Source organism: Eleutherodactylus coqui, chromosome 1 (genome assembly GCF_035609145.1).
Source record: "Eleutherodactylus coqui strain aEleCoq1 chromosome 1, aEleCoq1.hap1, whole genome shotgun sequence".
NCBI classification, from domain to species: domain Eukaryota; kingdom Metazoa; phylum Chordata; class Amphibia; order Anura; family Eleutherodactylidae; genus Eleutherodactylus; species Eleutherodactylus coqui.
The window spans coordinates 480300301-480325448 of record NC_089837.1 but is presented as its reverse complement, the minus strand read 5'-3'; the positions used below and the strand labels follow the sequence as shown (position 1 = coordinate 480325448).

The following is a 25148-nucleotide window of genomic DNA, read 5'->3' as shown; positions in this document are numbered from 1 at the left end:
ATACAAGGAGATGTATAACTTATACCAGCCATAGATATAGATTACAGTACTTACCACCTCCTCCGCTTCCTAACACTTCCAGCCACATGATTGGTCAGTACACCGCTGGCTTGATCAATCACGTGGCTGACAGTGCACTGATAGACTGCAGTTGTAACCAATCACAATTTGCAGTCTCTCAGTGGAAGGGAGGAGTGCGCTGGAGAAGTCACAGCCTGTAATTAGCCACTGGCTCCACGGGTAACAGCCCTCTCTTTCCCCCGGCGTCACCCACAGCTGGGGCGTGGCGGTGAGACTGTTTTTGGCAGTGGGCCCATGGGCCCCCATTTGCTTAGGGGCTGAGTCGTAATTGGGACACCTAGCGGTACGCCAATCAGCTGATTGTCGAATCCGCAGCCAGTGCAGAGAGCCGGACGGTGTCCGTGCCGGAAGTGTAGCTTCCCTGCCACTGAAATCATGCCTCTTATTACACTTTCGCTTCTGACTACAGTGAAGAGCTGGAAGTGTAATAGGAGGCATCGCTCATTTAAATAGTAGTAAAGTCGTCTATTACACTCCAGCCCTGACCACTGCTGATGACTTCTGGCTTGCTGCACTGACAACGGGCCAGACAATCAGCTGACTGCTTAGGATACAGAGTGGCGGACCCCCAGCGATCAGCTATGATGACCTATCATGAGTATAGGTCATCAATAGTAAAAGTCCCCCTTGAAAGAGGTTGTGCCAAGGGGATAACTTTATGATCATGGGGGTCTGACGGCTGCAACTCCCATAATCCAGAGAACGGGGTCCGGTCAATCCCCTAAGTCACAGCGCCACCGATTGTTGAAACACTCGAACTCAATAATCTCCCATGCTATCAATGAAAGGAATAGAGCGGAGATGCGCCTGCGCCACCTCCACTCCATTCACTCGGCGACTGACTGGACCCAGTTCTGGGGTTTGTGGGAGCCCTGGAGATTGGACCCCAACGATCATTGCTATCCCCTATCCAGGGGATAGGGGCTAACTTTGAAACTCGGCATGACCCCTTTAAATTAATTATAATGTAATGCCTTAATGCCTTTCAAAGCTTTCACTGTGTATAGAGAATAAATTTGTGCTTAATAGGACAGGATCAGACAATTCTACGTTTATGGGCAGTCTAAGGGCGCCTACCCACTTGCGATTTTTTTTCCTTTGCGTTTTGCGTTTTTTCTGAAGAGCAATTAGAATTGAATGTGTTCTTGTCCACTTGCGTTTTTTTTTTTCGGTCCGTTGCAATTTTTAACATAGGAACTGTCAGTTGCATATGTGTCCTTATTTTTCTCTGAATGCACCCATGAATGTCAATGGAAATTAACGGAAAAGGCGCGAAAAAGCCACGAAAAACGCGTGGAAAACGCGCCAATTTTTAACGCACGAAAATTGCAAACGCCAGTGGGTAGGCGCCCTTACAGTCATTCTAAAGGAGAATCTGGCACGTGGGATGGATTTATCACATGAAATAACACTACGATGTGGAAGCCATTCAGTAACGAGGAATACGCAATATCTGATGGGATAATATTTCATTTTTGACGGGTCTCACTTGTATACAACTTCTAGTTTGTCAAAAAGAACCAATGGAAACCCCTCTCTGCTCTTGGTGATCAGCAGCTCTGTGGTGGGGGGCGTTATAGCAGATCCTGGCAGGAAAGTAGGGCTAGTGGGTAAATGTCTCTTCGCCAGCTACTCTCCATAGCCTTGTATGTATGGCATTTACTGCTAATACCAGTCTGGGTGATTTCCAGCCTGAGACTGAGGACAGGACCACTGTGTTCTCAGCTATGCTTGTGATTAGAAATGAAAATGCTTATACAATAGTATTACACATCACACTGCGCTTTAGATTGCCATGCTTGTTCCTCTTTTCTCTAGTGAAAGGTGCATGCCATTAAAGTTCTCAAGCTAAGTGCCTGAGGTTTTGCGCAATGATGCCATTGCCGGGGACGGGATAGCGGAAGAGGCGTCACACTTGCAGCTCACTTTTCTACTGAAGAGGAAAAGACTTGCAAATCAGCTGGTAGCCTAATAAAGAGAAACACTCAGGGGACCTTTCTAAAGGGATTTGCATACCCTGCAGGCTTTATAAAGACTTCTTTTTGTAAGCTTCACTTACAAAAGGTAAGGTTCATGACTGCTGGCAAACATAGGTATATTCAAAAATGTCTCTCTAGCCGCTGTATAGCACTTGTAGGGGTTAAAATCCGCTGATTCCATAACCTTAAGGGCTCCTTCAGACGAGTGTATTCCAAAATACGCTCGCTCCTGCGCAACTTTTTTGTGCAGAGAACAAGTGGTCTTTGCGCATTTGCACAGGCACCGCTAGTTCACATGGGCGGTGAAAGTGCACCAAACCAGTGGCCGGTGTTAGCGGGTAGGTGCAGAGTTTTGAATGAATATATAGATGTCTATGGGGCTCTTTGGTGCGCAAATGCACACAAAACAGAAAAAGTCCTCTTTTCTCGCGCCCACATGAGCTGCGCAGGCAAAACAAAAACAAAAGGGGATTAAAATGAATGGGTTCTATTCTCCGCACACAAAAACGCACTAAAATGCACTTGTCAGAAGGAGCTGAACAACACTAAAACAAGACTAAAAAAATCCCCGCTCCCAGAAAGCACTGGTCTCATTGGCTGAGCGCTCAGCCAATCACAGGTGCTTTCTGGGAGCGGGGATTTTTAAATCCCCGGCCTCCAGAACATAGAAGAAGACTGCCGTGCCAGTTTTTTTTTACAACTATGGCTGATTTTCAGGAAAGGGCTTATATTTCAAGCCCTTCCCCGAAAATCATCGCTGCGGGGGTTGCCTGCAATCCACTGCTTTCAATGGGGCCGCAACAGTGCCGGTCCCATTGAAAGCAATGGGATAGCATCATGGACTTCTGCCACAGCTGTGGCAGAGGATTCCATCATCCCCGCGGGAATGAAGGAATCCTCTGCCATACCTGGCACAGCTGTGCCAGAAGTCTGCGATATACTACATATGTTTTTAATGGCACTGATGCTGCTGCCGCCAGCCCCATTGAAAACGGTGAGCAATATTGCAGACTTTTCCTGTGCACTGTGAGACTTAAAAAAAAAAAAAAAAATCGCAAATCAGTATGAAACTATTGAAAATCATTGGTTTCATAATCATCGCTCTCGCATCGCAAGAAAAAATATCGCTAGTGGGTAGGCACTAGAGATGAGCGAACCTACTCGGCCACGCCCCTTTTTCGCCCGAGCACCGTGATTTTCGAGTACTTCAGTACTCGGGTGGAAAGATTCGGGGGGCGCCGTGGGTGAGTGGGGGGTTGCAGCGGGGAGTGGGGGGGAGAGGGAGAGAGAGAGGGCTCCCCCCCGGCGCCCCCCGAATCTTTGCACCAGAATACTGAAGTCCTCGAAAATCACGGTGCTCAATCGAGCAATTGCTCGAAATGAGTAGATTCGCTCATCTCTAGTAGGCACCCCTAGGGTGACGTCACATCGTGCCGTTTTCTTGGTAGACTTTTTGCGGGGTGGTTTGCCATTGCCTTCCCCAGTCATCTTCTACCCTCTAGCAAGCTGGGTACTCTTTCAATGTAGAGGGGTCAAATCCACAGCTAAATACGCATCTTACACGTGCAGATATGGCTGTGGATTTGCAGAAGATTTTTCTGCTGTGTGGACTCGGCTCTAGAGAAATAGGTCCTGGAGAGCGAAGCCCTTGGAGGCGTCACTCGGGGATAATGAAAGGGCTGCACTAATTTTTGCGCATATTACTGTATTTTTGGAGCTGGCGCGGGACACAATCGCGCCCAGAGTTAAACAACAATTTAGCCTAATTAGTTCCCATGTGTTCTTTTCCCCGTGCAATTGCGCAGCGTATTGCGCAGGTATAGGGTGCACATCTACGCAGAAATAGAGCAGGCTACGTCTTTTTTCATGCGCACGAAATGCATGCACAAAATTAAAAAATGAGAATGAACCCATTGAAATAAATGAGTTCTATTCTATGCATGCAAATACGTACGAAAATATACCTGTGGATAGCCGCCCGTAGGAGCCAAAGTTTAGAAAAGGGCCTGGCTACCCACAGTATGTTTAAAGGCCATTTTTTGCCTTTTAGCCTAATGAAATCCAAATGTGTTCTTTTCTCCGTGGTTTTGCGCTGTTTTTTGCGCTTCCCGTTGTGTTTTGCATGCGCATTTGCACCGCCCCCATAGACTTCTTTGGGTCTTTTAGTTCGCAAATGTGCACAAAGTAGAGCATGTTGCATATTTTTGTACACAATATATGGAAAATGAGAACTAACCCAATGGTAATAATGGGTTCTGTTCTCTGCGTATTGCGTGCGCAAAAATACGTCCGTGTGAAGGAGCCCGTAGAGGGGTTATCCAGTAAAGCTAAATACTTACATGGAACCATAGTTTCAGAGCCTCCAGTTCTTGCGGTTCTGACATCGGGTCATGTAGTTTGGCTCCTCTCTCTATGCCTGTCACATCATTAAGTGGGCTGTCTGGTCAGCCCATTTTAATAACCAAGCCACCCCACTTCTCTGTATCAGCTTTTTATAGACTATGCAACATGCACTAATTATGGCATTTTTTTATAGACTTTCGTAGAATTTTTAATACAACATTAAAAACAAGTATGTATGAAAATGTAGGGGCTACATTCCTTTGTATCTTTATTCACAGTTGTTTGTATACATATGTGTGTGGTTCTTTTATAAACCCAATTTTGGCCCTTTAAGGGGTGAAAGATATGTCAGAATGCGGGTTGAAGAAAAAGGAAGTGGCTTATAGTGAGTGAAGACACACCCAAAGCAGGCTGTGAATTATTACAGTTCCTGCTGGGACTTCAATAGGACTTTTTCCAACCTGAATGCTCTCCAAGTGTGTGTCAGTTGTCAGGATTGTCGGTGCAAATAGAAAATTATGGACTCTATTGCTAAGAAAAAAATCTGCCAGTTTTCCTAACCTTCTTTGCCTGGGCCTTATTGAACATAATTCTGGTGAGCATAAAGACTGCACTCTGTTCATAAGTGTGCCATCAAACAAGTTTCAGGACTTTATCATGTAGCCTAGATAGGGGATGTATGATAAAGTCCCCTATCGAGTGGGACAGATCATCGATTATGTTGTTGCACTCTACGTCCCCTATCTAGTGGGACAGATCAGCGATTATGTTGTTGCACTATACTGTCACGGCCTGTTGGCCGCAACAGCGTCATGGCATGGTGGCCTCGATACAGGCCAAGACCCGTCGCCTTGTTATGCAGGACAAGGGTTAATACACCATGTGCAGAGACTGCTGGTGCTGTCTTTCTTTGCTGCATGGATGGATGCTGGATTAGACATGCCTGGGAGTAGGGTGGAGGTGCGGTTTTCTATTCACTCTGCCAGTTTTCAGGTGCAGAGTGGCTTTATATTCTCACTCCTGTTTGCGATCAGTGCTGATTATTCTGTTCCATAGTGGAGAACTTGGAGTTTGGATCTTTGCTATTTATTTCTGTTTTGCTTTGCTGTTCGGTTTATCTCTCCAGGGGTCTCTATAGGGACAATCAGGGCCCAGGATGAAGATCGTGGGGCTGTATCTATTAAGACGAATACTCCGCTTCTAGGCAGGGACCCTTCACCTCCTCTGCTAGGTTAGGGACAGGCTTCCTGCTCCCTGGAGTGGTGCTGCCGTTCAGCTATTTCCTACTGTGTGTACGTTCCCTGTCGCCGTGCTGAGTGTTGTACTGGCGTCGAATGGGCTTTACATCTGGGTTACGTACTTCACTTGTGGTGCGCACTGTTCTTCAGTGCAATAGTCTATCAGCTACTGTAGTTGTGAAGATCACCCTGCGTCCATGCTGGGCGAGGTGCTCATGTGCTGCACGGATGTGACATAATAAGCAGCCAGACGTTTCCCCAGTGGGTTTTTGTTTTTCCTTGCAGGTACATGGATCCCATTGAGGCATTATCAAGCCAGCTTAGGTCTCTGGCTATTAAGGTCGCTGAACTTAATCAACAACGTTTAGGTGGTATAGGGTTAGTTAAATAACCTTAGCTGGATCTACCAGATCGTTTTACTGGTAAAAGACAGGATTTTTTTGCATTCAAAGAATCCTGCAAATTAAACTTTAAACTGTGTCCTGTTTCTTCTGGTGATGAGTCTCAGAGGGTAGGGCTGGTAATCTCCAGATTGTAGGGAGATCCTCAGGATTGGGGGTTTTCATTGCCTCCCACCTCTGAGGCTTTGTCTTAGGTGGATTCATTTTTTTGGGGGGGTTGGGCTGATCTACATAGACCAGATAGGGTATTCCTGGCTGAGGGTTAGATTAGAGGCCTACGTCAGGGAAAATCACATATTGAAGACTTTTGCACAGAGTTTCGCCGTTAGTCTAATGATTTACAGTGAAATGATCCGTTTGTCTTAACATTGGGTTGTTTCATGCTGAGAAAATAATGTTTGTCATGGAATCCCTCCCTACACAGGTAGTGTTGGGTTTGCCATGGCTGAAGTTGCACAACCCAGTGGTAGAAATGGAAAAGGGAGACGTGGTTCAGTGGAATTCTTCTTGTAGACAGAACTGCATGTGAGTCAATGTCTCTGCAGTACAAACCCAGGAGTTACCGGAGTACGTCAAGGATTTTTCTGACATTTTTTGCTAAGGAGGGAGCAGATAAGTTATCACCTGATAGGTGGGGGGATTGCACTATTGACCTCATTCCAGGTTGCAAGCCACCCAAGAGTCGCATGTATAATGTGTCAGGTGCAGAGAGGCAGGCTCTCAAGGAGTATATCATGGACAGTTTGAGAAAGAAACACATACGCCCATCCAATTTGCCAGTAGCTGCCGGTTTCTTTTTTGTTAAAAAGAAAGATGGGGGTCTGCGACCATGTCTGGATTTTAGGGAACTCAACAGATCATTCCTGATTTGTTTAGCCAGTTAATAGGTGACCGTTGGTTATTTCAAGTTGGACTTGCTGGGGGCATACAATTTAATACGGGTTAGAGAGGGGAATGAATGGAAGACAGCTTTCAATACTCCCGAAGGTCATTTTGAAAATCTTGTGATGCCTTTCGGTTTGACCAATGCCCCGCAGTATTTCAGGCTTTCATAAATAATGTTATTCAGAAGTTCATCGGACGGTTTGTGTTGGTTTATTTGGATGACATCCTTATTTTTTCCCCTGATTACGATTGTCATATTCTGCATGTTCGACAGGTGTTGCAAGCTCTCCGTGAAAATTACCTATTTGCCAAGAGCGAGAAGTGTACTTTCGCAGTACAGGAGATTTCTTTTCTAGGACATATTATAACCCCAGAGGGGTTTAAGATGGACCCGGGAAAGGTCCGAGCTGTTCTGGACTGGGTTCAATCTAAGAATTTGAAGGCCCTTCAAAGATTCTTGGGATTCGCAAATTACTATCGTAAGTTTATATGCGGGTTTTCGGAGAGGGTCACACCTTTGACCAATATGACAAAAAAAGGGGTTTTTTTACTTCTAAATGGTCGACAAAAGCAATTCATACATTTGAGAGTTTGAAGAGGTGTTTTGCATCTGCCCCCGTTCTTGTACAGCCAGACTCATCCAAACATTTTGTTGTTAAAGTGGATGCTTCAGAGGTCGGGGTGGGGGCTGCTCTGTCTTAAAGCACTGGCAAATTAAAGAATCTTCGTCCTTGTGCATCTTTCTAACGAAAGTATATATCTACTGGGCAGAACTTTGACATTGGAGACAGAGAGTTGTTAGCCATTAAGTGGGTGTTTTAGGAATGGCGTCATCTTCTGGAGGGAGCTCAACATAAGGTGACAGTTATCACCAATCACAAAAATTTAATTTATTTAGAATCAGCAAAAAGACTTAACCCTAGACAAGCTCGGTGGTTGTTTTTCGCTTGGTTTGATTTTGAGGACCTGGCAGTCGAGCAGGGTGGATGCTCTCTCTAGGAGTTTTGTTCTGGTGGTCTCTGATGAACCCCCTGCACCCATTCTGTCGGAGGGGGGGGGGTGTCCAAGGTGTCCCTGGATCTTGAGGAGCAGATCCATAAGGCACAAGATTTGGTGCTGGTTGGCATGCCTAAAGACAAAACTTTTTGTACCGCTACATTTGACATTTCAAGTACTTTCAGAGATTCATAGCTCTGTTCTGGCAGGTCATCTTACAGGTTACTTACCTCAGGCAGAGTTTGCTTTGAAAACAAGACACTGTGCCTCTTTTGGGGAAAAAACTAATATAAGACAGTGTCTTGTTTTCAGGGAAACATGGTAGAACCAAATTAAATCCCATCAGGACAAAACATGGAAATGGTTTCCCTCCTTTGTTTTGTCGGGATCTAATCCCATTTTTAGCAATAGAGAAACGGCTCCTGTTTAGAGCCATCAAGAGAAGGATCCGGCATCCTTAATAAAGGATCCGGCATCCATAAAATTATGGCTTTATTGAGACATATTAAAATCCCAACTGAAAGGAAAAGAGGGATCTGACCTGATTTTGCACTACTAAGGGTTAATTGTTAGGTGTTTTATCTCCTTTTTTTCTGCTTACTCAAATAATTACTTTTTTGTTTGTCTATTGATTGTAAACTGAGCATGTTCTTCTGCTATGACTGCAAACTACTGTGACAGCTTGAAACGCGTCGTAGGGCTCGCCATTGTATGTCATTCCTATTGAGATTTTAATATATCTCAATAAAACAATGATTTTATGGATGCTGGGCCTTTTTCTTACTGTCTTCTGCAATTGATTCCATACAAGTCTGTGCATCCTGCAGGTAAGTTGGTTCGTTTTCTCTGTACTGTTTAGAGCCGTATTACAGCTGAATGTTACATTATTGGTCTCTGCACTTTTATTTTTACCTTCGTTATATCTGTTCACTGTTTGGAACTAGTGTGTTCTCAGAAGTTGTTATCCAGTACCAGTTCTCCAGCTCTGAACTACTGTAGTTGTGTTTATATAAGCTTATTACATGTTGCATAATCCTCTCTCTAAACTTGAAATGTTCTTGGCCGGCTCAGAAGATATTTTCCCTATAACACATTGAGACTTTTTAAGGAAAGTGTTAAAAGTGTCTCCAGACATGCAGTTATCTGATACAACGTAAATATGATGCAAAGAGGCCTCTGGGGAGTCTAGAGGAACACTCCACAGATCCAATAAAGAGAAATGTTTCTCACCTTCAGCTCTGTTCTCATTGTAAACAGAAAGCATGACGCAGAATGTGTCACACGACTTATAATGGGGTTTGTCAGGGATCCTTTGCGGTGCCTGTGGTTTAGATAGGATTAATAGCACTGCATGCCAAGCCCAAGAATATTATTGAACTGGAGGCCATTGCTCATGAGGAATGGGCTAAGATTCCTCAAGAACACTGTCAGAAGTCATGTCTGATTGTGCAGCAGGTCAAACAGCAAACGAGTATTCATCAAAGTACTAAACATACACTCTTTGTCAAAAAACATCAAACACCTAGAAGGAGTTGTCGTTTTACTGCAAAACTGCATGCAGTTACATCTCAGGTGGATATGCTAATGAGAAAAGTTGTGGAGTAATTAGATTAATGGTCTTGCCACCTGAGGCCCTAAAAGTGGTTCCCCTTTTGGCCTATAAAAGGCTCTCAGAGGCTACTTGTGTGTTAGACCTCTTTTTATGCTTGTTTAGAGCTTGTTGACCACTAGACGCCTCTACGACACAATTGAAGACAGTTTGAGAGGGAGGGCAATATTGGAATGCCCGCCACCTGAGCCATTCCGACCAGACTGTTAGGAAGTGTTGGGACCACTAGTATGCCAAAAACAAAAAGTAAAAAGGTTTCCCTGCGCTCCTTATAACAGGCACTTCAAGGTGACCACCAATAATGTCAAATAAAGCTTATTTTATTCTGACAACCAAAATACAAAACATGGATGAAACGCATTTCGACACTCTGCCGCATCTTTTTCAAGCATAACAAAACTTTACAGTGACATACATTTATAGAACATCAGTCAAACTTACAATGGATGTCTCGGAACGCCGTCAGCAGCAGTGGTGTAGTCACCTTCCGGGTTCAAAGGACTTAGTGAGAGGATCGGCACATAGATTGCGTGGATTATCCTGGATCCACAGCATAAAGACGGGTATCAGAAGTCCTCTACCTACTCAGGAGCAAACCGGGACATTAAGGTGCTAGTAGAGTGTTCCCTACGTGGAGCCTCCAGTGGGCACTGGGTAAGTCCCTTTTATTATTTCCTATGCGGCTAGCCTTTATAGAGGCATTGTACATCTCATATTGCAGGGCACTGTCAACATCACTGTTTGTACTGGATGCATGAGGGTACGCACACAAGGCAACCAGGTTCAGGATGCCCTCGACAGACCACCAGTAGAGAGGATAATTTTATTGTCCAACAAGCACTAGCTGCTCCAACTATTTTGTTGTTCACCATCCAGAGACAGGTGGCGCTATCGTTACAGGCCCCCATGTCTGTCAAAACCATTTCTAGGAACTTGGCTGAAGTACATATGGTCTCACTGTCCCTATTATGTGTACTACCTTTGACACCCAACCAACACTACAGAGTGGAACCAGGTTGTCTACAGCGACAAATACAGTTTAGTTTGGGCACCAAAGACGGTGTCTGCAGACCTCGGGGTGAGCGCCCAATTCTGCCTTTGCTGTGGAGCAGCACACTGCCCCCTGCTGGTGTGATGGTCTTGGAGGGTGTGATATGAGGAACAATGACAGCTCAGCGATATGTTCAGGACATCCTGCAGCCACATGTGTTCCGCTTCCAAGAGGCATTTTCCAACAGGATAATGCTGGGCCGTACACAGCAAGGGTGGAACAGGAATGTCCCCTCAACATTGCTACATATCCATGGCCCACCCTGTCACCAGATTTATCATCAACGGAACATGTATGGGACCATCTGGTTGTTAACAGCCTATGAGTTTGCATGATCTAAAGGCTCAATTACAGAAAATGTGGTGTGATATGCCACAGGATACTATACTGAACCTGTATGCCTCCATGCCCACCCGTATCTTGCATCCAAGGTAGAAGCGGCCCAACAGGGTAGTAGAGCCTCCATGCCAACCTGTATCACATCTTCTATCCAAGCTAGAGGCGGTACAACAGGATACTAGAGCCTCCATGCCCGCCTGTATCACATCTTCTATCCAAGCTAGAGGCGGTACAACAGGATACTAGAGCCTCCATGCCCACCCGTATCACATCTTGTATCCAAGCTAGAGGCGGTACAACAGGGCACTAGAGCCTCCATGCCCACCCGTATCACATCTTGTATCCAAGCTAGAGGCAGTACAACAGGGTACTAGAGCCTCCATGCCCACCCGTATCACATCTTGTATCCAAGCTAGAGGCGGTACAACAGGGTACTAGAGCCTCCATGCCCACCCGTATCACATCTTGTATCCAAGCTAGAGGCGGTACACTTTTTTAAAGGGTGTGAGTTTTCTGCAATAAATTCTCCTTTTGCCCTGATATGTAATCACTTACTTATGTAAATGTTACAATCACGCAGAGAAAGTTTCATTCAATTCCAACAACTCCTTCTAGGGGAGGGAGTGTTCTACATAACCATATCAGTTGTATATATTGTTATTTACAGAGTTGTCTCATCACAATTCCTTTTTATATGGATGCCAACTCATCAATCCCCTGATTACTGCAGGTCCAGCTTCAAAACCCTCAGTGATCAGATATTATCACCAGGAGATTCATCCGTCTGACCAGGCAGGGGACGTGCAGTATTACATTGTGGCAGTTAAGAGGGTAACGCTGTGCACATTGTCCCTTTACTTGATTAACCACCGCCGCACAGGGCACAATACTTTTGAAAACACATTTTTGCAGCATACGCCTCATTTTATTTACAGGCTATACAATCAGAGAGTATTGATCCCAGCTTTAGGAACCCTTCATACAAGCGTGTGCGCAAAAACACTAGCCTCAGCGCAACGTATTTGCGTTATGAACTAGGTAGATTTGAGTGCGTATCAGCACATTTTACTGTCGTTTTTGCACATGCAGAGCAGGTTTTTTTGCGAACGTGACACAACCGCGCTCCGATTGAAAAGGTTATTTAAATGTGTGCACAAAAACAGAGCATGCTGCATTTTTACCCCTCGTGTGAAAAAAAAGTGAGAACGAACCCATTGAAATCAATGGGTTCTATTCTCTGCGTATTTCACACGTAAAAGCGCACGGAAATACATTGGTGTAAAGGGGCCTTTATTCTAGTACTATACAAGTATAGCCTCGATGTAGCACTGTCTCCGTCATTAACCCTTTCCAATCCACTGTCTGATCTCTGAAGACATTATGATTTAAGGCCGTACAGCTCCGATGTTGGAAGACGTCCGTCGGGGTTCTCTTACTGTATATTGCCAGCCTCTCTGCTGTCGGAGCCTATCCAATGTGTCACCTCATGCAGTACTGGCTTTAGCCAGCAGATAGCGCCGTTGTGTAACGGCAGAAAAAGAGTAAGCCCCCTAGGAAAACCAGGATACAAATTGGATTGGAAAGGGTTAATACATAAAAATCTTGAAAAAGTTTCAGACAAAATATTTTAAGAAAATGTGATAATAATAATGCTCATATGCCCGAGTGAACGAGCTAGTGACGTCATCACCAGCTCATTCGCGCTTGGGCAGCGTGTTTAGACTGCCTGATGAGTGAACGAGCCGATGCTGATTTTTATGCCGGCTGAAACTGAGCGGTAAGCTTGAACCTCACAATTCTCGGTGGTCATTCAGTCATTGTATACATAGCAGCTACCTCATTACTGTGCAGATTACTGTCCAGCATCACAATTCTTGGCTCCAGAGACCTTCCCAGAGTTTCTGTGTGTTAATCATTGACATTGGACAATTACCTTGGACTCTGATTTCCACTCCATTTAGAAATTCTTGCTTTATTAATAGAAACCAGATTTGAATCCCTAAATGAGAAGTACATGTACTGTACATGTGATACATTTCCATAGTGAGGGGGACAGCCGACTTCCAGGACGGTGGGCTACAATGTATCTTATATTTGCTGTGCAGTTCTATATCATGTATTGCTCCCAGCCATTCTAGGTTGGGTAGACACTGTAGTGTGCTTCACTGGCATCACTAGCAGGAAGTTGAGAACAATGGGGCCTATTTACTTAGATCGGCGATTCATACTGCAGTCAAAGTAAATACTGCGCCCGTCCCTGAGAAAATATTTCTTGTAGATGTGATACCTTTTAGTGGCTAACAAACAAAAGGATGATGTAAACAGTGCAAGTTTTAGAAGGCTACTTAGGCCTCTTCATTAGGGTGGTATAAAAATATATCTAAGTAAACACATATACAGGGGTAGACAAAAATATGGAAACACCGTACGAAATGCATGGGGTTTTAATCATTAGCACTAAGCTGCCCTTTTGACCCCATATCAAAAGCCAACACAAAGACAGCAGCACTCTAAAACACCCAGATAATATTGCTGGGGTGAACTCACCACCGAGCTTACTGCACGCTCCTCGCAGGATGTGGACCCATCATCCAAATATTCACCATGTAAATCCTTCAACAGGCTTGGAGCAGCATATGGGGTGCAAGTTCAAAGAAAGTTTGCCAGAGATTGTTAAAAATATAACTCTTTATTCTCTTCCATAAGGCCGGCTTCACACGAGCGTGACGGGCTCCGCTGCGTAATATTCCGCAATGAAGCCCGTCACGGCGCCCCCCAGAGACCCCATACTTACCAGCGGAAGATAGCGTGAAGACGCTTCCCCGCCCACCGTCGTCGTGTCATGTGACACGCCCACCGCGTCACATGACGCGGCCGGCCGTGTCACGTGACGCGCCGGCCGCGTCATATGACGCGCGGCGGTAGGCGGGGAAGCGTTTTTTCACGCTATCTTCCGCTGTGTTACAGCGGGAGATAGCGTGAACGTACGGCTTCCATTGACTGCAATGGAAGCCGTCAGTGCGTACACCCGCGGCAAATAGAGCATGCCGCGGGTGAGGACGGAAGATTTCACGGTGCAAAATTCCGCGGTGGAATTACGCATCGTGAGATTGTGCTATTAGGTTCAATAGAACCTAATAGCAGGGGGCAACGCAGCGGATTTTTGTCGCGAATTTACGCGGCGTAAATCCGTTCATGGGAAGGAGGCCTAAAAGACAGACAATGTTTCAGCCGCTGTTCTGCGGTCTTTATCAAGTCATCCAGAGTTATATTTTTTACAAGAGAAGAATCTCTGGCAAACTTTCTTTGTCCGGAGTGAGAGAGAGAAACCGCCAGAGAGCGAGGCTCATGTGGACTACTTTATTCTACATTACGACATCTGGGAGATCCACCGCAGAGGATGGAACATTGGCGTCACGAGTGACAAACAGGACTAGAGGGATCCACGGTTACTAATTTGTCATCTAGTTGATCGGCCGGGATCCGCCGCTCGGGAATAACATAGTAACATTTTGTTCTACTGGTAAACACAATACCAAAAACTTTTTACATTTTATCAAATTAATTAGGAGGCATGAGCCTCATACGACATTTTTCTCTGGCGTACGCCAGATGAAAACCTGCACAAGTTCCAAGCAAGAGTAGCTTTTTGCTATAATCTACACCAGTTTCTGGTGTAGATTGTAGTAAATGTGCTGGGCCTCAGCTACTTTTTGAAAAAGTGGCTGGGCACAGTGAAAATGTACAAAAAGTTGCTCAGCAGTTCCGGCAAGTTTACCTGCAGTTCTCAGTCACCGACAGAAAATCGCTTGCTGGTAACGGGGTTTGTAAACCCCGCCTCCAGCAAGCGATTGCTCTGATTGGTACTCGGGCGCCGTGGCTCAGCCAATCACTGCAGCGCTCGATAAACCAATCACAGCCATCGCATTGAATGGCTGTGATTGGTTCATCAAACGCCACATTGATTGGCTGAGCCACGGCGCTCGAGAACCAATCAGATTAATCGCTTGCTGGAGGCGGGATTTACAAACCCCATTACCAGCAAACGATCTTCTGTAGGCAGCTGAGAACTGCAAGGAAGCCTGCCGTAACTGCGGAGACCAGCGGGAGGGACCCAAACGGCGTCTGCTGGGTAAGTATGATAATGCATACCCTGAAAATAAGACCCTGTCCCTTTTAGGCTAAAAACAGTATAAAACAGGGTCTTATTTTGGGGGAAACACGGTATATACATGTGAATGCCATTAGCAGCCCTTTTTATAAACTTTATACTTAGTATATACTGTTCCTTTAAATGAGGGAATAACATAGTATGTTGCCTGCAGTTATACATGTAATGGGAGGGATGGGGAGGAAGTGCGATTAGTGCTACGTAAAATGTATAGCACAGAGAAATCTTTCATAACTTGTGATCAGGATCTGTCGAGCACGTAAGGGCTCTCCGCCACTTACCAGGAGCGTTAATACACCTATTGTTCCTAGTTAATCCTCTTCTTGATCCGCATCAGGGGGAAACTTTGGAGAAAGCTGCTAAACTGAGAATGTGGGAGCTGTAGACTCTCCTGGGAGAACACTCAAAGAATGACTATTATGAGAACATTCGTAGATACACGGGTGCATTTCTGCAGGTTTTTTTATGTCCAACTGTTCGGTCTCATTTCCTTTTTTGCGCACGCATTTCTCACATGTGCAAAAAAATTGAACCTGCTCTATTTTCCTGCATATTTGCGCACCAAAGAGCCCTATAGAAGCGGCGTGCACAATACGCTTTGCGAACTCTTCGGGAAAATCACACACTGGGACCTCATTAGGCTTTATAGCCATTTAAATCTGGGTGGGGGAAGGTGTCCCTTACCCATGTAAACATGCCGTACCTGCGCAAATACATTTAGTAAGGTACACAGGCACACACACAAACAAGCCTCGTTTACTGCGCAAATACATTGTGCTGAGGGCGGCTTCAGACGCGCACACAAAATATACATGCACAATACGCAGAGAATAGAACTAGAGATGAGCAAGCATGCTTGGTAAGGGCAGTTACTAGAGAGAGCACCTCTATTTTCGAGTAACTGCATGCTCGTTGCAGAAAATGCAGGTGGGGCGCAGGGGTGAGCGGGGGTTGCGGGGGGGGGGGGGGGGGGGAGAGATCACTCAAGAAAGATGTTCCAGCCCCTCTTGAACTTTTTTTAGTGAATTTGCCATTACCACGTCCTCAGGCAGAAAGTTCCATAGTCTCACTGCTCTTACAGTAAGGAACCCTCTTCTATGTAGGTGAAAACAACTTTCTTAACTGTGTTCCTGTTTCTTTTGTATGCTGTGCTTTTTCATCCTTTTTTTTTTGTCCTTTACTGATTGTCTCCGATTTCTCTACTCTGTTTCCCCTCTGTCTCTGGACCTTGTCTCATGCAAGTAGTGGGGTCATCTCTTTCGGGACAGGTGCTCCGCTTCGAGATTGGTTCTGTCAGAGGGGTTCAGAGTGCCCTGCTCTGTTCGTTACCCCTTGGTTCTGTCTGCTCCTGTGTCTAGCCCTCTTAGTAGCGAGCGTACCCGCCTGTCCTGACTGCTTCGGTCCCAAATCACCCCATGCTTTTATTAGCAGTCCAGGACAAACATGGTATTATAACCAGCCTTAAAAAATTGCGCTGGATGCCGTATGGATCCTGTTCAGTGACTTATTAAACAGGTTAAAGTTATGTCTGTATAGGATCCAATGCAAGCTTTGGTTCAGCGGGTACTTGCGTTGTCACAGCAGATGGCGGATATTATGCAACAGCTGTCTGCCATTAAGTTTTTTTCTACATCTTTTGACGTTTCTGTGCAAACAGAACCAAAACTTGAGTTAGCAGAGCGTTTTCCTGGCAGACGGAGTGATTTTGTCTCATTTCGTGAAGCTTGAGCAAGGGTTCAGTATGCTACACCTTGCATGCTGGAGGATGCTATGTGCTATGACCTTGGCAATTAGGGTTGATCGCCGTCTGCCAGAGAGAGAATGGGAAACGGTGTTTGAGTCTCCCTCCCCTACGCTCGCCAAAGAGGTTTCGGATGAGCCTATGAAGATAGGGACAGTTTCTATCAATAAAGAACGTAGGGATGGATGACGAAATAAAGGTTTGTGCTTTCATTGTGGACAAGATGGACACTTTATACGCAATTGTCCAGTAGGACCCAGGAACCAGCAGCCAGTTTAATATCAGATAATAACATGATATTTGTTGGTGTTTGTCTGGATAGCGGGTCGGACATTAATTTGATTAATTCTAAGTTCTCCCTGATATCCGGTCAGAAGATAGAAACACTCTATAAGCCAATTTCTGTTTCCAGAATAGATTCTCCCCTGTTCCACTTGAAGCACTTTGTTCCGGTCATATGATTAAGGGTTGGGCAGTTTTGTGAAGAAACGTTATCTTTGTACGTATCTGAGGGCCTGCCTACTGATTTTATCCTAGGATTACCCTTGTTAAAGATTCATAACCCGATAGTCGACTGAGGTTCCGATAATATTTCTGGGTTCAGGAACCCATTGTCTAACCAGCTGTATTCCTGTAAATACCCCAGTAGGGAATAGTAGCCCTCATCTCGATTCTTTGAAAAACAATAGTCTGTCTAAAGGCCCATTTACACCAGCCGATGATCGCTAAAAGATCGCTCAAACGGCAGTTTGAGTGACAGCTTTAAGCGATCATTTTGCATAAGCTATTAAGTAGCTACTCAGATACTTAATAGCAATAAAGTGAGCAAATGAAGCCTTAGCTGAAAGCAGTTAATAGCCCAAGGCTCTTATCTGCACTCAGATCCTTTGTTCTCCAGTGGGAAACAATACTATCAGCACTCCCCGTGAAGAACTGCTGATAAGGCTGAACAATGATTTTTAGGTTGGACTCAATTTAATGATCAGCTAGCAGTGCCTATAAAGCACATTTAAGGCCCATTTACACTGGACAATTATCGCGAAAAATTCGCTAATCAGCGATCGTAAATGGGTGCGCATTTCGGGCACTTTTAGGTGATCGTTAAAATCAAGCTCACCTAAAAATCATTGCTCACTTTTATCAGTAGTTCTCCACGGGGAGTGCTGATAGCATTGTTTCCCCATGGAGAACAAAGGATCTGAGCTCAGATAATAGCTTTGGGCTATTAACTACATTTAGGGAAGGCTTCATTTGCATAAATAATCGGTATTTAAAAAGCTGAGTAGCTACTTAAATACCAATTATTTTTTATGCAAAATAATCACTCAAAGCTGTCGCTCTTTGAGCGATTATCTGCTCCTATAAATGGGCCTGTAGATGCTGTGATTATCACTATAACAATCGCCAATTAGCGATTTTTGAGCGATCATCAGCTGGTGTAAATGGGCCTTTACTTTATAAGCTAGACCTGGCGTGATTTTTTTTTTCCTGTTTCCATTTCCCCTCTGGTTTCGTACACTTTCTTTGCAGACTCTTGTGACTGAGGCCATTTGTGTAAGACGCAATATTTGTGTACAGGGTGTCATGAATTGTATACTCGCTCCTGTTTATGACGTATTTTATGATGACTTGTCTATAGAGGAGATGATTATAGATGAGTGAGTATACTCGCTAAAGGCAATTGCTCGAGAGAGTATCTCCCCCGCTCGAGACGAAGCAGGCGAAAAACACAGGCATAAGCGCATTTCGGTCGTGCAAATAAGCGGCATATTTCCTCAGTCAAAATACACTTATGCCTGTGTGAACGAGCATTTGCCCTGCAGTGCAATGAAATAATAATATTTTGTTGTTCTGTAAAAGTTATTTTTGCTAAAAATGTGCCACCTTGTCCTCCGTCTGTCATTGCCGCGCTGTCACATAACCTGCAACACGGCCGCGTACCGCTCGCCCATTACATAACATCCTCTAAATAAGAAGGCAGCGCAGCTGGCGGCAGTCCATGTGTCAGTACGGCCGATCAGACAGGGCAGGCTGTCATAGAGCTGTCGGTGCCAGTCACTTCCTCTGACAGCCTGTATATTGCTGTGTGCTGCTGTGAATACCTGTCAAACCAGTGAGTCTGAGGGCGCCCGGAGGACTGTGAAAAGTCAAAGCGGAAACAAATACAAAAAGTTGGATTCACACACATTATCTTGCAGAGTTTTTTTGTGACATTTTTAATGGCCTTTTATTTAAAGCCAATAATGCTGCGACCGGATGTTACTGTGAAGCCTGTAGTGAAATATAAACTCTCTGCATAGAAAGCCTCAGAGATCCATGTTTGAAGCTGAAGATGCCTATTCTGGATTTAGAATTTTTTTTTTGTTTCTTTTTGTAGCATTACTATATTTTTGAACTGTATCTTTGTTGCACGGGTGTTTAGAGAAGTTTGTCTGCATGTTAAAAATGTATTTAACTTTAGGCTGCCTTCACATCTGCAGCGGGGGTTCCATTTTACTGCTCCATTAGGGGAGCAGGAAAGGGGAATCCCCTGGCTGAATGGATGTGTCTTATGACGGAATGGAACAGAGCCGAACAGACCTCATTGACTGTAATTGGGTCCGTTTAGTTTCTGCTTTCCTGCCCAGCATTTTACTGGAAGAAAAAGCACTGCATGCAGCGATCTTTCTTCCCGTATTTTGGACCGGATCTGCGACAGACGTTTTACTGGAGTTTCCACTGAAGATTTAAAGGCAGCCTTAGCCTGGTCTCACACGACTTGATTTGAATTATGAAATCCACGATCGTCACCTGGGCGGACGATCTGTGGTATTCCGCACACATTAAAACAATAGAACATCCGCATATCCGCTCAAATGAGTGGTTAGCGAAGGCGATTTCCGCAAGCGGATTTAAAATCAAAGCATGTTCTATTTTTGTGAGGTGTCCACACAGACGGCTTCCATTGAAGTCAATAGAAACTTTTCGACTGGTAGCCCATCTGCAATTGGCATTGCGGATAGATCGTGGGCAGGGGCGTAAGTAAAGGCTCAGGGGCCCTGATGCAAAAGGTGAACTTGGGCCCCCCTCTATCTGTATCTGTACCCGTACCCATACCTAAACTATGCTGCACAGAGACATAACTTGAAGCTTCTGGGCCCCAATGCAAAACCTGTAAAAGGGCCCCCAACTATAATACTTTACTCATGGTACTGGGCTCCCTATATGGAGAAGAGAGGCCTTATGGGCCCCCTAAGGCTCCTAGGCCCGGGTGCAACCGCATCCCCTGCACCCTCTATAGTTACGCCCCTGATCGTGGGTTTCCTGCGTCATCAATTAGCGACGGTGCGGGAAAATCAAAGATTAAAAAAAAAAAAATCTGTACTGCTCATGACCGACGGAGAGCGACCACAGTCATCTGCAATAAAGAAAACACCAGGTACGTAGGGTCGCCGGCCAGGAATAGAGCCAGATTCCGCTACTAGCCCCCGCATGCAGAATCCGACCCGTCCATGTGCAGCCGGCCTTAATGGTGTCACTGCATTTCAATTAACAAGAAGAATAAAAGAAACAATTGAAACATAATAATAATAATGCTTTCAGCATCCAGAATTCAAAGCATTGAAAAGCTTGAAAAAGGCTGTTATATCAGCCGACACGTTGCTCTGCCTGTTTGGATGTCTCAATAAAGATAAGTCTTTTTTACTTGTAAAGAAGATGTGAAGACCTGCTATTTGCTTTTTGTGCTGTGCTGCTTTTTACATATTCATGGACTGTGTTGTTTGAGCCCATTTTACATATTCATGGACTCTGGCAAAGCGTGCATGGCTTTTATTTTATGTTTCAAATAGTTTTATTGGGTTTGAACTTAAAGTTGGCAACACTCTGCCTCGAAGACCCCACGCAGGGGGATATAGTCAAGTCTTAACATTGGAGTACAGAGATCCCGTTTTTCAGACGGGCATGAGCCATTGGAATTAATACAACAAGGGGGAAGGGGGAAGAAAAAAGGCTATGGAAAATTTGATAATACTGGAAAAGAGGGGAAGAGGTAAGGGAAAAGAAAGAAAAGAGGAACAATAGACAGGGTAAAGTTCTCAACATCTCATCGTACATCACTCAGAAAGGAGGGGACCGATCCCGATATCTCCCACTCATTGTTGTGTTATAGATTGAGGACAGTATATGGATGTGGAGTTGCTCTAATGTCAATCTTATTATTTTTGAAGCGTGTCTTATTCATTGTCTGCCTATAATCTCACAAAGTAGGGTAAGTTTGGTACATTGGTGTAAGCTATCCAGAGACTCCAAACCTTTTCAAGTTGCTGAATTTTGTCTTGGCGTGTGGCTATGAGTTTTTCGTTTAAAAGGGTTTTGTTGATGCGGGTTACGAGGAGTTCGAATGGGAGTGTTAGTTTACGCCACTGCTGTGCTATTGAAATTCGTGCTGCCATTGTAATATATTGTAATAGTTTGAAGGGGGCGTTGCACATTCCGGCCGGTTTGTTTCCTAGCAGTAATACAAAGGGGTCAAGGCTAAGGCTCGTCCCAGTCACAGAAGCTATAAGGTGAGAGACCCTTTTCCAAAAAGCCTGTGCCACTGGGCATGACCACCAGATGTGGTGTTGAGAGCCCACATCGATACATCCTCGGAAACACAGATTAGAGGCCTCTGGGTAGATCGCATTCAATCTCTCTGGTACTAGATAGGCTCTATGTAGGACCTTTATGGACGTCTCTGTCAAAGAGACTTGCCAGCTATTTTTGCTTATGGTACGGCTTTTATTTTATCGCACCCCCCTTCCTGATTGTCGTGTTTGTTCAGGAGTGCTGCTGCTGACTTTTGGCTGCCAACCACTCAAACCTATCACATATTGGCCAGGCCAAACAATACATGTAGTGCACCATGTAGGCTTACAACCTATTAATGATCCCATGTATGATTCAGCCCAGTGGGTTGCCTTTCACCTCAAAAGTGAACCACACTAGCACTGACCCCCCCGGGCTCCCCCAGCCTTTAAGCCATACTGCTTGTTGCAAAAATAATGATAAATACAAGATATTGGTTAATATTTTGGCCAAAATACGCAAGCTCAAAACTCAATCTCAAGAGTCCTTGTTTTCTTACGACACTCTACACTAACATTACAAGTTATTCTGCACAAGCAGAATACAGGCAAACTGCAATATATTGATTTTTCTTAAGATAAGAGGGGAGGGGAAGGGAAGGGGGGAGGGGCAAAAAAAACATCCACACAGGGTGCTATTTAACTTAAGGCTGGCATGTAGTGGGGGCTCTGTTACACCTTTAGTATCGGGGTCCAGGAGCTTGAGATTCTCGTAGTTCAAAGAAAAAATAGAAATTATATGAGAGGATCATATGTTGTATATTTGGCTTCACTGTGGAAAAATTAAACTTAAAATGACACAGTAATTTGATAATTTTGTTTTTGGGTAAATCATTTCTTTCTGAACATTTATAGGAAATGGGCTGCTTTCACAACTACATTGAGGGTTCAGTTTTTGGGGAGCAGGAAAGGGGAATCCCCTGGCCAAACGGAAACGAGCAGCGCCGAATGGATCCCGTTGACTATAATGGGGTCCATTCAGTTTTCCCTCAGCTACCTGTCATTTTACCAGTAGAAAAAGCACTGCATGCGGCACTATTTCTTCCGGAATTTTGTACTGTTTCTGCAACAGAGGTTCCAGTGCAAATGTGAAGTCAGTCATACAGTGTTGGGTTGATGATACAAAGAATGCAAATTCTTCTCACAATTAAGCTATCAATGTCGTTGATACATGTTTCTTCCGGCAGCCTTGGTTTCCATGGATATGCCAATCTGAATACATTGTATATTGATCCTTCTGTGCCCTGTTCCGTTTATAGTAAGGTAGACATTCTGTATCTGGAGTAAAGATTAGTATATTGGATATTTAGCACTGTGTATACTGAATCATGTGCATGTATGTATATATCCCACTTTTTAAATTGACTTAATTTCCATACATTAAAAATGACTCTGTAGCATGAAGCATAGGAAGTGCAGCATACGGTGGATGAAAGCTATACTACAAGGTGTTCTAGGAATGTACAATATTGGGTAAATGCAGAATTAATGCATCTTCAAAATCCCCTTTTAATATAGCAAGTACACATGCAGTTTCATGTGACCCTATAGAAATACTTTACACATGATGTCGCATCTTGATATAATACTATAGCATTAGTGTAATAATCGCCCATGATATATTGTCATTGGAGCCCTGGCCTTAGGTCCCCTTTGCGCGCATGAAAGATCCGGAGCTGCGGGGCGCAGGTGAGTACGTGCTGCTCTCTGCAGGCACTCGGGTCGGGTCCCGCGGCGAGAATTCTCGCTGCCGGATCCCACCTGGCCGTCTGCAGGCGGCCTTACTGTGGAGGAAAAAGAATAATAATAACAATAATCTTTATTTATATAGCGCCAACATATTCCGCAGCGCTTACATGAAGTGATCAATTGATGGAGACAGAAGGGGTGAGGGTCCTGCTCCAATGAGCTTACATACTACAGATAATGGGGGGGGGGGGATACAGAAGGTAAAGGGGCTGGAGATGTGCACTGTATGGAGAGGTGGGGAGTGAGGGGTGCTATATACATAGACAATGGTCAAATTGGGACATATAGTGGCTGAATCGGTATGACTGCAGGTCCCGGTTGATCACGGCTAGCAGGAATTGCAGTCGGTAGGACAGGAAGCATGTTATCAGGCGGAGAATATATCTGAAACTCATTAGACTAATTAGCTATTTCTATCGAAGCATATTTTATAGTCGCGCGCAAATGAGCATGCCTTGCAGACGCAAAAAGTATAGTAAAATATTAAAAAGCATAGTTCATTCCACAAATATGCAGCTCTTAGCCACATGCAAAAGCACATATGCTCATGTGAAGGGGGTCTTGAAATCAAAAGTGTCTGTTATAACTAAAGGGATTCTTCAGGACTAAACTATTAATGATCTATCCTCAGGATAGGTCATCAATAGTTAATCAGCGGGAGTCCACCATTCATGATCCCCACCCATAAGCTGATTGAAGGGCCGCGGTGCTCAGGTGAGCGCTGCAAACTTTTCTCAGGTATATACCATCACGTTTATCAGTCACATGACCTTCAAGTGAATGGGACTCTGTTGGACCTCTGAAGTGACAGCGGTGATTCCCCAACCACTTCTGTCACCTCATTTAGCTGATCATTGGAGACCCCCAGCAGCAGAACCCCACCGATTAACTATTGAAGACCGATTAACTATATATTGCTTAGCAATAATTCAGTCTGGGAAAACCTCTTCAATATTTCGCTGTCATAGCAAATAATAGGTGATTCCTGAACAAGTATCGCCCACAAAAACAGGACATGCTGCAATTTTTCTATCTCGGACTATTGGTCCAAGAGAGAAACCGCTCATGTGCAAGATGTGTCCTCATCCCAATCGAACAGAACTTGCACGTGAAAATCATTTGTGTGAATACAGCCTAAGGGCTTATTCACACGAGTATATATTAGCCGCCATTTTCACGGTCGGACAATATGCGCTACCATCTAATGCATTGGATTCCAGGATTAGCCAGCAAAGTGCATGAGGTCTTGCAAAAATCTCGTCCACACGCTGCAGCCAAACTGTGCGTAGACGCCCATGTGGCGCGGAAATTAAAGACGTAGCATGTCTATTTTCCCCGCAGCGGCCTCTCTCCTCTCTATGGGAAGAGATGGCCGCATCGGAAATGCAGGAGGCAAATCCACCTAAAAACCCCTCAGCTGCGGTTTTCCAGCGGAATTCTCGTGGATTTTCAGTGAACTCAGCCCTAGACTTCTGTAGACTTGTTGCCATTTTTCATTCGAATCCCCTTTACCTTTTTTCTCTATATGCTGTCTCCAGCAATGTTAAGTGTTAACAGCACAATCTCCTCCTCATCCCCCCTGTGTAACTAAGTCTAGGAAAATCTCTCCTTTAAAGCCGATGGACTTTGCCTACAAACTGCGGCTGCCTTCACAATTAGCCAGGCAGAGGCGAGCGCAGCACGACCCTACACGGAGCTGCTGGTTGCTGTTTCCAGAGACCCAAGATCCTGTTCCACCCAAGCAGGAAAAGCCCAAGAGATTGGGAAGGTAGGAGCTGCAATGACCGTGTCTGTCGTGTGCATTGCATGTCAGTGGCAGGCACTGCTGTCACAATGCCGGCTCTGTTACTATTTAACCCTATCTCTACACAGTGATACCATGCAGGGCTCTAGGACTTATTATTTCAGTGCTCACACAAGAATCTGGAAGCCATAGGAAGAGTTCTACCAACTTTTGA

General features: G+C 44.8%; 1 protein-coding gene across 2 annotated transcripts in view; it reads left to right on the top strand.

Moving 5' to 3' along the window:
- The first annotated feature begins 2057 nt into the window (after nt 1-2057).
- The window catches only part of RDH5 (retinol dehydrogenase 5), a 41459-nt gene continuing 18368 nt past the window's right edge, over nt 2058-25148 (top strand). Inside the window, exon 1 of one of the 2 annotated variants that reach the window (XM_066585473.1) lies at nt 2058-2145. The gene's annotated coding sequence lies outside the window, so the exon portion shown is untranslated. Of the gene's footprint in view, nt 2146-24876; nt 24959-25148 lie in introns of those variants that run through there. The other variant, XM_066585464.1, reaches the window with a different exon arrangement.